This window comes from Nannospalax galili, unplaced genomic scaffold, assembly GCF_000622305.1.
Source record: "Nannospalax galili isolate Female #2095 unplaced genomic scaffold, S.galili_v1.0 scaffold755, whole genome shotgun sequence".
Classification (NCBI taxonomy): domain Eukaryota; kingdom Metazoa; phylum Chordata; class Mammalia; order Rodentia; family Spalacidae; genus Nannospalax; species Nannospalax galili.
In genome coordinates, this window is record NW_008336023.1 from 169665 (window position 1) to 184263 (window position 14599).

Below are 14599 nucleotides of genomic sequence, written 5' to 3' on the forward strand. Positions count from 1 at the left end.
GCAATGCCAAGGACAGCCATCTCTAGAGTATACAAGCTAACACTAAGGTGTTCCTCTTTTGGAAAACCTATCTGAGCCACACCATGACAATTAAACATGGATACTTTGTGACCCCTTGGGGGCCATTCCTTTGGTTTAATGATCTTTGCTATTTAATTTTACTTTATAGAATTCATTCAGATATTAATTTTAATCCTATTCTTCCTCTTTTTAGTGTTGTAGGAAGTCTAGGATATAGTAGGAGGCATTTTTTTCCTGCTTCTCTCTGTGTAGGTTTCCCCAAGACTATTTTCATTTTGATGATTCATGAAGAAGTCTCAAAGCACTCCAGAAAAGTTACAATCTTATCTAACATTTATTGAAGCAAGAAGATAACAAACAAAAATCAACAAGCAGGAAAGGCACAAAGATTAAGTTCAGAAAAATAGGATGACACTTCCAAGACTTCTTGCCTCATGGAGTTGTATAGAACTCAGTTTCTCAGCATTGAATTATGACAAATGTGAAATGTCTGTCAGCAAAGTTCACATGCATACATATTTTTATTGAAGACTGGCTTCATAATCATCCTCTGTGTCTGCCAAAATTCCTGGCTCTCAGAAGTGAAACAGGCATTCGACATAAACCATAGTTTGCAAAAACAGAGCAGGCACAGAGAGCCACTTTTATTAGTTAAGAGAATCCTGGAGACATTTTTAGAAATTCAACTTCCCAAACATGAGCCAAGGCCATCCTCAAAAGACGGCCTTCCTGGGGCAGCAGCTGCAGACCTCATGCTAATTCCTTTATGCACATTCTCTTGGAGACAGAATGAAATGTTTCTGTTCATGTTTTCTGAAAGAGTATGAATCCGTGGAGCATATTAAGCTAGACTTTCTTAAGTAAAAAGTGACGGGGATTTTGAGTTGAAGCAGAATGAAATGTCTGTTGACAGAAATCACTTATTCCCAGGCTGGAACAGGGTCAAGCATCAATAGTATAACTGCTTTTCATTTTTATAGAGAGAAGGACTGAGAAAAATGGTCCATGTAAATAAACACTATAGAGTATGATAGTATTCTAGTCAAGCCACATAATTATTTGAGTTTTTGAATGATTAGCAAAAAACATCACTTGGTGATCTTTAGTTATAAACTGTTCTTTTAAAAAATATGTATTTAAATTGTTTTATGTGTGTGTGTGTGTGTGTGTGTGTGTGTGTGCATGTATGTATGTGTTGTGTGCTTGTGGACCCAGAAGAGGGCAGAGCTCTAGGAGCTAGAGTTGCAGGTGGTTGTGAGATCCCTCATGTGGGTGCTCGGAACTGAACTTCGGTCCTCTGTAGATGTAGTATGTGTTCTTAAATGTTGAGCCATCTCTCCACATCTGTCCAGCCCCACATTTTTTTTTTTTTTGCCATTTAAAGGCCTTTAATTCATATATATTACACCAGAGAGCATCTTCTGGTAAACTTTTATAAATTCCCAGGTTAGATGAAGGCACTTCCTTTGGGTCCTTGGGAATCTTCTCCAGACTAGGTGGCTCAGGGAACGTCCCTAGCCTTGGGCACAAAAAAGTGCTTAGGGGAAGTAAGCTGTTTGCTTAGATACAGCTCTGCTAGTAGGAAGAGTGGGAGGCCTCATTAATGTTTGCTCCCTGTTCACCACTGGCAAGGCTCCGCTCTGTAATCTGCTACAGCAGGTTCCTAGCACAGCCACCAGGGTCCTTTAAAGTCATTGTGGTCACAGAGGTCAAGATATACACCTGTTGCAGCATCCATAAGGAGTGAAGACAGTCATTGCAGATGGCAATTACAGAGCTGATGTTCTTCCGAGTTAAGCACACATGCATGCCAACTCAGCAGACATGGTAAAACTGGCCAGGCTCCACCGAGAGTCCCCGTACTGGCCAATCATAGTCTCCACCATGCGAGCCAGCGAGTATCCTTGAGAGCAAAGATATGAACAGCGTCCTTACCACTGGAAGCACAGAAGAGGGAGGAGTTGTGGCTGAAGTTAATGCGGTGTGTGGGGTGGCAGGGTCAGAGCCCCTGTACAGCTCCACCAGATTTTCTCTGGACTGGGTGTCAAAAAGATGAATAAGGCACCCTTCTGGAGGCTGAGGCCACTACAGTGCCTGGCTGGTTCAGAGACACAGAGTACATCACTTTGTTGTGCACTGATGGTGAATGGACCAGATGAAGGCGGACTTTGTGCTTGCCAGGTCCACAATTACAGGCTTCCACACTTGTGTCTAGGGTACACAAGCGCTTGCTTCTCCAGGCTGGGGCAGAGGTCACACAGCCTCCTGGAGTTGTCTCCAGTGTCAAACTCAAGCAACTGTCACGGATTGTCAGGGAAGGAATACACACAGATGCAGATCACAGCGCCAGTGCCATGCATATGCGTACAGCCAGTACTGGCTTGGTGAAGTGTAATTTCCGTGCCAGTTTGCTCTTCGAGTCCTTCCTTGCCTTCTCGGGCATCATTCCAGATCAGCACTGTGATCTCTGAGAACTTGGGGCTGCTACCACCACCCACCAAGGGCAACAGGTTGGAGTGATGCAGCGTCTCTACCAGTCCCATGCTGCCTTCCTGCTCAAGGCACAGAAGTTGCTTTTTCCATTAGTGGCTCCACGTTATAGATTATTATGTCTCTATGGCACAGTAAAAACAGCTTTGGTCTTGGTTGCAACAGACTGGTCACACCCCAGAGTGGTTGCTGAGTCCAGGATTGCTTCCTTGGACACAAAAAGGCCAGCATTTTGAAGAGTCCTGGGGCTGGGGGAGGCTCTCCTTTCTTGAGTCCTACAACTTCTGTTTCTAAAATGATTTCTTCCGCCCCATTTTTTCTTTGGCCTATTTTGTTCTGGTAGAGGGTCTTGTAAGGTAGCTCTAGGTGGCCTGGAACTTCTTAAGTAGCTCAGGCTGGTCTCAAATTCCCAGAAAACCTCCAACTTCCATTCCTGTGGGGATTAGAGGTGCACCACTCAAGGATTATTCTTAATCATAGTTTACAGAACAAGTCCTTTAGGTCTTTTCCAGTTGGGTTGAATGTAACACATTAATGCTTCCTAATTTGCCAAAGGATTGTTACTCAGCCATTACCATTACTCACCTCAATATATACAAATTTCAAGTTGTCCCTTCAGTGACCAAATAAGAGGTTTTATACCCTGCAATGGATGAGGGGTTTTTGATCTCTTTCTAAAGTGGAAGAAGTGCTATCAGAAGACCGGAGATCATATTTCTGCCGAACCCTTCCCCTATCCACATTCTTTGGCTCCGTGCTTACCACTGTAGGGTAGATCCAAAGACACAAGAATTACAAGCATAAGTTGAGGAATGGCAAATGAATTGCCATAAAATAACCAGAGTGCCTAAGTGACTCTTGGGAAATCTTCACGGAGACTGAGAGGAAGGTATGACCTTGCTTGAGGAAACAGCCACCTGCACGCTTCCTTTATTCTATTTCAGCAGATAACATTGTGGTTATTTTTAAATCGTGTTTCTTCTCCTTGACTGTAAAATACTTCATTTTCTTTTCCTTCATTTCACTAAATCGTCTAGTACCTAGCATGGTATTTGAAAGGTGTTGGATGAAAAAGTGTCTATTGGTTCAAAGTAAACAAAATGAAATGTCACATATTAGTAAAGAAGAAAGTGAAACGAAATTTTGCTATGACCCCATATACTGTGTGGCTATATGTACAAAAGTACAGAAATCATATATAGAAAGAGAAATCTTCAAAAAGATACTAGTAGATATTACTAAGTAGATGAATTTGTGATACTTTTTGCCAAGTTATTTTGTGGTTTCTCAGTAAACTACTTAGGCAAGTTTTTAACATTTTATGAAGTGCACAAACATACAAAGCACTAAGTAGGAGAGACAGCACTTCTGGTTCAGGGGACAGTGCTTTGCAACAGCTTCAGGCTGGCTTCCACCCAGAAAGGAAACCACTGGCAGCAAAGGAAGGGCATGGCATTTCTTCTTGATTATTGGACAAATGACCAGGATCTCAACAACAATCTGGGCAGTGACTTCAGCGGCACCGTACAAACAAACACCCACACATCTTGCCAGACCTCTACTGATCCTCAAAGAGTAATTAACTCATACTGTAGCTGGCTTGTTGAGGAGAGAAGCTTGTGTGTAAATGTTCAGTGTTCCACAACTGCAATAGAAAAGCAAAGCACCTAAGTTTGAAATGATTCCCTCACATCATTTAGGAGGGAAAGTGGATTCATCCCTGCATGTAGCATAACCTATCTTAACTTCACACCACCTTGCCCCTTTAAATGTCAATCTGTTTAACCTATGATTAAATGCTATCAGATATTGATGATTTAATATTTTTCCACAGAAATAAATTCTCAAATAAAAAATTTAATCAAATCAATGATAGATTGATACACATGAAGTAAATATAAGCTAACATTACTTTCACTTCAAGGTATTTATAAATTTGAGTTATTTAGGACACTTAGTAATTTAATAGTTGCACAAATGCTAGCATAGATCAGAACTGATTTTTTTACCCCTGTTATTTCTTTAGTTTTTCCTATTTGAGCAAATAGTCATTCCAAGAGATGTGTAAAAATAAGTGATTAAAATATCATAGTAATTACATGCCATTGGGGCATGTTTCTAAAATAAAGAAATTAAGTTATATGGTCCTACCATACCAACACCATGGGGAAGTAGACTTAAAAGAAAAAGACAATGCCTTGAAACTTCCCTATAACAAATAATGTGACTACACCTTACTCCCCAATCTTAATTGCAGTTAGAACTGGATCATGGAAAATGAAGTCCAGTAAAAGGAACACAAACTACAGAAGGTCCTATTTACATGTCAGAAATTTCTGAATAGTCAGTATTTCCACACGATATATTGTAGATGGGCACGGTGGAAGAAAGAGATAAATTACATCTTCTCTAGTGTCCTTGTGAAAGGGAACAAGTGAGCTGAGGGAGTAGGCAGATAGGACTCTAGGACGACTCCACCACTGCCCAACAAAGAGAGGTATAGCAGTTGAAGTGGACAAAGCAATGGTAACTTATCAGGAGCCATGGGAGAACTTAGCTTTAGGGCTAAGCTGAGGTGTACATCCCATACAGGCTCCTGTTACATACTAGACCACATGTTTCTATATACGGTTTTCCATACAAAACATTGAGAAGAACATTTCAAAACAAGAAAAAGCTCTTCACTGCAACTCTCCATGACAGCTTTGACCCCAGTGCTGCAGCTCACCACATCCTAGAACTGCACACAGAAATGCTGGTTTCTGTGTTTGTGGTTTAGAAAAGTGATTGAGAGATAGCTTGAAATTTCACCTGCAGTTTCCATATTCAGCAATACACATCTATTATTTTTTACCAAAGTTACCTCACCTGCTAAAATGGGGAAATGTAAACTGTTTATTCTGTAAGAATATTTAATCAAAATTAAAAATCACTGAGTACATGATGCAGTTCAAAATAAGATTTGCTAATGAATTCAGGAAATATATTAATATAGGTAACAGAATTTAGAACTATTTTAATTTGGAACATCAAATTTAAGTATGGTATTATATCCATGAAACTGGATGAAAATATGTCTGAAATCATGTAAAATTTAGATGTGTGGGAAAATTTAGTGAAAAATTGCATTAAAGAAGAAAATGTAAAACTCATTACTATATAAAGCAACCTAGCAGAGTATGGAACAATTCAGTTTTCTTCAAAGTTGTGAAGAAAACAATAATAAAATGATAAAAGAGAAGTTACAGAGCATAAATAAGATCAAACAAGAGAAAAAGGACAAGCAAACGAGGTGGTAACAAATGAAATAATTACATGTCTTATTTTAGCTAAAGATAATCTGGGATAGATAATGAATGAAAAGAGTGATATGTTGACATGTCCACTTTAAAACATTCTAAGAATATATTTTTCACATGTACCAAAAGAATATTAAAAATAACATGCTACACAAAAGAAAAAAGCAAACTGACTATAGATTTATCTTCTAAAATAATAGATAAATTGGCTACAATAAAGCAGTGCTTTGGGGTTGAAAGTGTAGCTCAGTGGTAGTAAACTTGACTAGGATAAGTGAGGACCCACGTTTAATCCTTGGCACTGCTAAGAGTTAAATAAAACAAGTAAAGCAATATTTATAGCATATTAAACGGGACGATTATAACCCAAGGATTTTATACCCATGTATCAGTTTTTTGCTTATGAGGTGCAATGCTTTTCACTCATGTTTGTATAAACACTTATTTTCCCTTTATGAAAGTAAATAAAATATGCTACACAAAAGTGATAGACAAATCAAAATTAAATACTCAACAAAAGAGATGAAAGATTATATTAGAAAAATACAGCAATCATTTTGGAAAATTCTGTTGAAAAATATCTGGATTTAACATCCAAGACCACTCTTTACCTGAGTAACTGTTTAGTTATATATCAGTAGAAAACAATCTCTATAGAAGAAAGACAGAAACAGGCTTTCCTATTACTCATTATGGAAGTGGTCAGTTCACCAAGTTCCATGCTCCTGGACTGTGATACAAACACACCAAATGTAAACTATCCTCCTGAGCATGCTCAAGGCATCGTGGTGTACTTGGAAGGCAAAAGGAACTGACAGCACAGGATACTTACACTGCTTACGGTTCTCTGTGTCTGACCCAGGAGTCTTGTATCTTCTACTAATAATGGCATAATTAATTAGGTTACAAATCCTAGATTCTTCACAGTTCTTGACAATTTCACAAAAATCTAGGAAGTGTGGTAAGGAGAAAAGGCAAAGTAAGTTTCTCAAATTATAACTACGCAGTGGTGAAGGGTGATTCAACAGATATTTCAATCTTGACAATAATAATTCAAGAAAAATAGATTTGAGTGGATTGTTTCACAAATGTGAAGATAACCAGTGCTGTTTTAAAAAATAAAATAAATCTTTGAAGTCACTATTTATAGAGTATACATTACAGAGTAAATGAATATATATAAATAGCCAGTGGGTGGGAGAGCCAGAAGCAGCAAGGAACATAAAAACCAGAAATGGGTGTAGTAATAAGTCATTAGGAGGCAGTTTAATACTATGACTATTTAGCAGAATACTAGTAGTAGGTTCTCCCCTATGGCCTATGTTATGTCTAGCCACAAGTTCCTAAGCCAGATATCAGTGTCAGGTATGGGCTCCATCTTGTGAAGTGAAATCCAATCAGAAAGTGGAGTACTCCCATAACATTCATGCCACTATTGCATTGGGTATATCTTGCCAGACCAGTTGTTGTTGTAGCTCTCAGAATTCACAGCTGGGCAAAGTTGATGATTACTTTTCTATTCCAGTAGTAGCACCTTCAGCACTATGGAAACTAGCCAGTAGAGATGAAGCCTTGAGGTAGGTCAAACCAGTTTGATTTCTCCTTGTTTGTTCTACAATTCGTGTGTAGTATTTTCAGAAATAGGATCTTACCATCAAGTTTTGGCAGGTAACCAAGAACAGAGACAATAGCCAGTATTGTCTGAGGGTCTATGGGGCCCCTGGTCATCCAGCTTCAAAAGAGGGAATTCATTTCTGACATTGAGTACACATTTCTCCTAGCTTATGTTGTCCAGTGGGGGCAATGTCCCCCTGTTATAGGCTTTCTCAACTTTCACCAGAGAATTTTCCTCATGCATCAGATGGTGATTAACCAAGGGACCAACAACTGGCCTTTGTGTAGAGAACAAGAGGCTACAGGGTGCTTATCACTGAATAGGACACCTCTATCAAACTTCTGCTACCCAAAGCTCAAGGTTCATTTCAGAAAGGGTAGAAAGATTGTAAGAGCCAGAGGTAGTGGATAACCACAAGAAAACAAGGTTTTCTAGACAGCTTGGCAGTTATTCAAATGAACTCACAGCAATGGTGACAGCATGCATAAGACCTATATAAGCTTAAGTCAGACAAAATCACAACATAGAAGTGGATAAGGGGGTAAGAAGCCATCTAGTTGACTGGCATCTGATAGCTGCTGGGAGAGGGAGAGTCAATTTTCTTTAAGGGTGTGGCACTGGATAGGTTAACCAGGCACTAGTGGATAGATCCACACCAAAGGGCATTTGGAGGTGCAAATTTGACTTGAGAGGCCTTAATGTATGTAATAGGGTGCATGAAATCAGGTGGGGGCATTAAAGGGAGAGTGTAAATAGGGGAGGGGTGTAAATATGATCAAAATATACTGTATGGAATTCTCAAAAATTCAATAAAAATGAAAAAAACCCAGAAATGATGATAGACAAAGGACAAAATATAACATGAGTGCAACAAAATTCTACATGTGTGTTATTTTTACAGAATATTCTGATTTCATTATTTGCAGAGAATACTTAAAATTATCCACAAAAGTTAAACCTAAGAAGCTAAAGCATTTCTGAAAAGCAAGTTTTTAATTAGTATCCGGAGCTTAAAAGAACAATGTTATTTTATGTGACTCAAACATTAATTTGCATTATCAAAATCAGAGATATGTACCTAAACTTATGTGCAAAGAATATTTTCAGGATATTTACAATGCTGTCTGAGAAATGTACGTTTTCTGAAAAGGCATCAAAATGAAAAACAATTGTATAATAGACAGTGTTTTAAAATTCCATTTCATGACATTTGGAAATTTACCATATAATATTAATGGAAAAATATTAAAATAATAAATATACATGAAAATCATGCAGAATAATTAGGAAAATTCACTGAAAGGCTGGCAGTGTTTACCAGTGGATGCTGAGTTTAAGGTGCTGCTTAGTGCCTTCCAGGCACTCAAAATTTTACAAAAATTTGTGAAATTGGAAATATATTTTTATAATCACAATTTATTATGCAAATATTATGTTTATTGATACATGTATTACCTAAAACATTTTAATTTTAATTTTATTTCTAAGAGTGTATAAAATAGGGCCTGAAGAGATGGCTCAGTGGTTAAGAGAACTTGATATCCCTTGTAGAGGATCTGAGTTTGGTTCATAGCACCCACATTAGGCAGTTCACAACCAGCTGTAACTCCAGTTTCAGGGGACCCAATGCTCTCTTCTGGCCTCCATGAGCACCTGCATGAACACAACTACAGGTAGACAGACAGACACACTCAAACACACACACACACACACACACACCCCACTTAAAAATCTAAAAAAACCTTTTAAGATACATATAAAATAGCCTTTTTATTTTGTCCATTTCAAATTCTCTCATAGAACATCTTTAAAATACTCTTTTCTACCATTACGACAAAGGAAATTACATGTATATGTAAATATTTCAGGTTTTTTATAATCTATGACTCCAAGAATAAAATAGTGCCTGAATTGCATGAGTCATCTTAAAAGAAGAGAAGAAGACCCCACAGGTTTAATTCTCAGAGTCATGTACACGAGACAAGGATCACATCTTGCTATGAATCTGGTGAGTACATTTATGGATAAATTACAGAATTTTCTTCCCACAAAAAGCAATTTTTCATACTGATCTTATTTTCTGTTCACTTAATAGCAAATTGCTGGGTTATCTGAAAGCAATGTAAAACTAACTTCACATTTGAATCTTCTCAAAGCAATTAAAAAAACCATCACAGTTGGATAAGAGTGCCACTCTACCTCCTTGAAATACTTTTTAATGTTATTGTTTCCTCTCTTCTCATTTCCTCAATCAAAATAATGTCCCCATCTTTCCACCACCATCATCATCTTAATAGCATCTCTTTTATTTGTTTCCCTGAATGCAGTGAGTGCCAGAAATACTTAGAATGAGATTAGGGAACAAGCATTATGCCATTAACCCACGGTGATAGAAAAGGACACTCAGTATTGAAATGTGATAAAGCTTAAATTGGAAGACAGCCCTTGCCATGCCTCCAGCCCCTTAACTTCCCTGGATCCTGCTTGAACTTAAAAATCAGTGTTACAACTGGAATAGGTCTGATTCCAACAGATAACAAGTCAATCTCTTTCAGGGGTTGAGTACCCAATATTCCTGTGGGCACTGTGGGTAATGTATGTCACAAGGCTGCTGAGCAGGAAGAGAACTGACTATGTTTTTGGAGGAGGCCTTTGAACACTCTAGTAGGGTCTCATCAGGTGACTGCCTTATCTCCAGGGTCTCTTTTTTCTTTCTTTCTTTCTTTCTTTCTTTCTTTCTTTCTTTCTTTCTTCTTTTTTGTAAATTATTTTTAATTTCTTTTTTTAACTTTTACAAAAACTTTATTAATAATTTTGTACATGCATATAAGATGTTTTGATCAAATCCATGCCCACTCCCTCCCCTCCAACACCTCCCGTATCTCCCCATCACTTTTTTTCTTTTTCTTTTCTTTTTTCATTTATTTATTATTATGGGGCTTTTGGCTACTCTGACATTTCCCCCTCTGAAGTTTTATCGAATTTTTGTGTATTTCATACAGAATGTCTTAATTAGTCTTAATCATCTTTATAGCCCTTCCCCATTGGCACCCTTTCATAGTCCCCTCCCCATCTGAAATTCATAAATTCTGTCATTTTTTTAAAGGCCTATTGCATCAAGTTAGTGTCCCGAGACATCCCTAGGAGAGAGTTCATCCACTGAGGTCTAGTCAGCCTATCTAGAGTCCCTCCCTTTAAGAATATCAGCTCTTCTTCATACAGCAGTAATCAGTTGTTAATAATTCCTCAAATTAGATTGGGGTTTGTTGCACATTTCCACAGTTCTGTGTTGAGGTTTTTGTATGCTTGAGTATGCATAGGTCTTGTGTATGCTGACACAATTGATGTAGGTTCATATGAGCAAAGCCCCAGGAGCTTATAGGACCCTATTTCCATACGGTCCTGCACCTCCTCCCTGGCTCTTGCAGTCCTTCTCCTCCTCTTATGCAATGGTCCCTGAAACCTGGGTGAGTGGAGTTTAATATAAGAGTCCTGTCCACAGACCCACACTCTGCAGACCCTTACTGTCTATGTTTTGGTCATTTGTTATCTTTTCTGCTTCTGGCCCTCTGGTGCATGAGGGAGTTTCATTGATGAGAATTGAGACATGCATTAGTGTCCTCTTTACAACTTGTTCTATGTTCTGAGAGCCTTAGTTATAGAGGTCGTATTGTAAATGTGTCACTTAGGTTTGGGCAATTCACAGACCATGTCTGTGTGTGACCAGTTGTAGAACTCTGCAATAGTTCCTGTCTGTTGCAAAAGAAGCTTCTTTTATGTGGTGACTGGGATACTTGTATGTAAATGTAAGGATCCATGTTTTGCACATAGGAAGAAATTTCATTTGTCTGGGGATGTTACAGCTTGGGTTTTTTTCTAAGACCTAAACCTATCCAGTCATGTGTATTTGACTATGCTTACAGAACCACACATGAGTTTCCTCCCATTGAGAGGACTTTAAGTCCATTTATGCAGCTGTTGATTACCCCCAAGATAAAAGTGCCACTACTGCACCCATGTCTTTTGCTGTGCTAGTCATTGATGTGATTATTGGGCCTTGAAGTTGGGGGTGGACCATCAATTGATGTTCTTCCTTATCAACTTGTATAGTACTCTCCAAAGCCACGAGAACTAGCCTTCAGCGGAGGTGGCTTCCAAGTCAGTGCTAGCTCCATTACTCCAAAACAAAAATTATAGTACTTCTAATGTTTGTTTAGGCAAACATTTTAGGTATAGCACCAAAGCATTAATTTCAAAACACTGATTAAGTATACTTTATCCAAAACTAGTGTCTGCTTGATTTTGTGTAGCAGGGTCACCTTCTTAATAGCACAGGATGAGGATGCTGCAATCTCTAACTAGAGGATCCATGTGTGCTGTGCTGGGGAATGTGTGAAGCAGGGCTCTCATTTGTCATTCTTGAACTAGAAACCTAATAACTTGGCACCTGTCTACTGATCACCACCTTCATTGTACTTTAAGTCACCATTAAATGAGTTCTGAAAACTTTATGAGGTCGTGTAGAAACATCTTAACCTTCTATATATCTTTTAATGGCTTAGTTTTCTTCACATTACTGAATGAATTCAATTGTCAGAAACATGTATTGGGTATATTTCCTTCAAGTTTAAGACATGCCTTGGTATTTTACTTTTTTTAAAAAATTGGAATGAACATAGTGTTTTCATTTTAATAAGGTCCCTGTTGTCACCCTTTTTATGGATAATGCTTTTGTGTATTTCCTATTTTGTTCAATCTCATATCACAAGAATGTGCCCAGGTTATTAAAACATTATTGATTTTAGCTTATTGTACTTTATAATATAAATACATTTCTTTGCTGAATTATTATTTTTCTGGGATGTAAGTTGTTTCTAGTTTTTTTAAACCAATATAAACCACATCATGAGGAGTGTTCTCCATAGATTCTCTGAATGTATCTCTGATCATTTTTAGACAAAATGTTATTGTTGATTACACTGAATCCAAGGTTACCTGTTTAGATACTTGTTATGAAGTTGGCTTTACCAATTTGTACTTTCACCAGAAGTATACCATAATGCTGATTTCCAAGTTTAAATGTATTTGCATATGTTTATTGGATTTATATTGTTTCTTTTATGAATCAACTTTGACTTTTGTACAGTTTGCAGGGAGACTCAGTAGGTGCTAACCATTTGGTTTGTTCTTATGTTGCATTTTTTTCAGATTTATCATTAATGTTGACTTGTAGAATTTTATGTTTTTGTTACATAGTGATATTCAAAATTTTCTTTTTTTTTTTACACTAGATTCTATGAATAGAAAGGTGTTTGCCATATCTAAATCAAGCATACTTTATTAAGTGTCACAGTCTTCCACAATGAATAGTCAACACTGTCACTCACCAAAGTAATGCCAAGGAGGAGATGTCACAAGAAGACAGCTTGTTATTCCTGAAAATCTTTCTATTCACTGTACTTTCAGCTCCAACAATACCCTCAACTTTGGAAAAAAAATCCCTGTTTTCCCAGGTCAAGGAGGATTGTATTATCTACTCCTATAAGCTCTCTCACCCCCTTTCTGTACTCTTTGCTGATATCTGGTCTATACTAGGGCCTTGGAGATTTATATAACTCCACCTTACCTCCTGTAAAGCTTATCAAATTAGCAGTGCTTAAAGTTTTCTGCTCACTTAGCTTGAGATGAACAGAAGCACAGAACTCCAGCAACTCTTTCCAATAAAATCTAAGTCTCTTATTACCTCTTCATATTCTTAGTGTGAGTGATAGACTAATGTCACCAGACTTCTTTTTAGAGTCAATCATTTGAAGTTCTTCACTGATGTCTGTTTCCTTGGTATATATGGTTTCTGACCACTCTGTCCTTAGCTTGGCAGCTGTGATGGCCAATCCTGGGTGTCAACTTGACTGGATCTGGAATTAACTGAAATGAGAGAGATCTTCTTAATTGGATCATCTGAAGCTGGAAGACACGTCCTAAATGTGGGTGTTACCTTCTGATGGCAGCCTGTATAAAAGGCCATGACAGAGGAGAACACCTGGCTTCTTGCTGCTTGCCTCCTCTCTCACTGGTGAGTTTGTCTTGCTGCTATAGACTGAAGACTCGCTGATCTTTTGGAATTCATCAGAACTTCAGCACCAGATTGGGACTACTGAGACATCCAGCCTCGTGGACTGAGCGACTACAGATTCTCAGCCTCTCCAGTGTGATGTAGCCATTGTTGTACTACTGGGACTCTATCCTGTGAGCTAAGCTGATAAATCTCTATACATATATATATAATCATTCTACCAGTTCTGTTTCCCTGGAGAACCCTAATAGAGATTGGGGTACCAGGAGTGGGGTGTTGACTGTGAAGAACCTGACAATGTGGGGTTTTGGAAAAATGTGGAAGACTTTGAAGTTTTGGCTAGAAAAGCAGTTGATTGCTATAAGCAGAGCTTAACAGTTCATTCTAGTAGACTCTTGGAAGAAAGTAGTGCTGAGAACAATGTAGCTCCAGAGGGAAATAAGGACTTAAGCAGCACTTGGGATATTTTGGCAAAGAGTCTGGCTGGAGTCTTCCTTTGACCTGACCTAAATGCTTGCCTGAGGCTAAGTTGAAAAGCAATGGACTAACTTCTCTTGCAGAAGAAATTTCAAGATGGCCTAATGTAGAAATGGTGGTGTGGCTATTAGTGGTGAATATTATACAGATTTATGGTGAAAAAGAGCAAATGGGGAAGAAAGAAATACAAAATGTACAGGATGGATTGAAAAAGAACACTAGGAAGATTAATGGTCGAGCCCTGGCATGTGATGGAGAGGATCCTGTTGATAAGGAGATTAAAGTGATTAAGGAGATTAAAGGGATTAAAGAGAGGCCTAGAGAGACTTAAACAATGGAAAGAATGCCTCCAGGACAAGATCACACCCAGTTAAGCCTCCAGCTTGTGAAAGCAAAATGTCACAGGGACCACTGAAGAGAACACCTTCAAAATTGGATAAAGCAGGCTGGAGTCCATCAAAAACTTGAAGTCAAACTTGGCAGTGTCATTCACCTGGTGCTGGATTTAGAGGCATGAAAGATGCAAGAGTGAAGGGGTCACCAGTTCTTCCTCCACAGTTTCAGAGAGCTGCAGAGGCCAGGCAGCATGCATCAGGGGTCGCCTGCATAGAGAAGGCCCTGATA

At 38.4% G+C, this 14599-nt stretch overlaps 1 pseudogene; it reads right to left on the reverse strand.

Annotated features, from left to right (window-relative positions):
- Window positions 1-1684: 1684 nt before the first annotated feature.
- LOC103732269 lies at window positions 1685-2742 on the reverse strand (annotated as a pseudogene).
- Window positions 2743-14599: the final 11857 nt, after the last annotated feature.